The sequence below is a fragment of the Charadrius vociferus genome, unplaced genomic scaffold (assembly GCF_000708025.1).
Source record: "Charadrius vociferus isolate BGI_N301 unplaced genomic scaffold, ASM70802v2 scaffold14, whole genome shotgun sequence".
Classification (NCBI taxonomy): Eukaryota; Metazoa; Chordata; class Aves; order Charadriiformes; family Charadriidae; genus Charadrius; species Charadrius vociferus.
In genome coordinates, this window is record NW_009648876.1 from 4,187,466 (window position 1) to 4,188,852 (window position 1,387).

Sequence of the window (1,387 nt, forward strand, 5' to 3'; positions counted from 1 at the left end):
GGGAGAGGCACCCGGGACCGGGGCCCTGCTCCCCGCCTCCGCCACCGGGACGAAGCGGCCCGACTCCGCAGCCGCTCAGAGAGCGCGCCGGGCTCGGCGCTGCCCCCGGGCAACTCCACTTTCGCACCTTCCCCATTGAGATGTGCCCGAGGTCAGGTAGGGATGGCTTAAAAAGATCTTAGTCAGCAAAGCCAAGAGGTGAACATTGAGACAGCTCCTTTCTTGCCGGGTTCAAGTGTCCTGTGCTTGGAACTGAGCACAGACCCGTACCCCAGCGGAGGCGCTGAGGATGGGGTGAAATGAATCATTTCTTTTTCGTGCACCAGAATCCTCTCCCTTATTCAGATCAGGTCGCCACTCCTACGGACCTCTCCTGCTTTCGCTGGGGTGAGAAATGTATTCCTTCCTTTAATCAAGCTCTTACTCTCCCCCTCCCCCCTTCCCCCCCATCCCCATTGTCTCAGGGAAAAAAAAAAAAAAAGAAAACAAAGAAAAAAAAAGACAAGTTAAAATACAATTGCAAAAGCGTTTGCAGCTCTTCAAAACTTTCCCTGCTTTCTTATCAAAGCCACCTTCCCGGTGGGAGAGTCGGGGGAGCTTGTTTGTTTGTTTTGGGTTGGCTCGAAACTCTCAGTCTGTCGCTTGTTATTGCCTGGCGTGCTCGCCTCCTCACGGCCGACTTCCCTGGGCGATGCTGCGGTCCTTGGCAGCTGGATCCGAGCTGCTGAGCACTTCACCTGATGCACAAATAACCCCCAAAGTTTCCCGCAGAGACTATTGTGCTTTGCTAAGTTTGGCTGAACATGCCAGTAACTATTTTTCTTGGACTCTTTTTAGCCCTCCGCGGCTTCAGTGAAAGCCTTTTCTTCTGGCTGCCATTGCAGCCCCTATTCATGAGGGAGGGCGGGAGACGGACGTCGGAATCCTTAACTTTTCCTGGGAGGGCAGGAGGGAGGAAAGAAGGGAAAGCGTTGTCGCATCGGGAAGCCCCTCACGATGCAGGCGAAGCCCGTCCCTGGTCTCCGCAAGGCGAGGAACGAGACTGTAATAATAGAATACAAACATGTGTTTTGTTTGCCATTAAGTCGATAGACCAGACAAGGTCTGCCCGGGGGAAAAGATGACTTGAGCTGTTAATGAGAGCTGACACTAAGATTTAAATAGTAGGGGCTCGTTTCGCCAGCGGTGTCTCAACAATATTGCTGCCTCTTCTTCTTCTTCTTCTTCTTCTTCTTCTTCTTCTTCTTCTTCTTCTTCCTTTTCTTCGTCTTCGTCTTCTTCAGAGCCCCGAGGAGTGCCCACGCTAGGCTCCGGCAGTGCGCGCAGGGCGAGTGTCGGCCCACGGGGAACACCTCGGAGGGGGAAGATGGAAGGGACCGCCACTCCT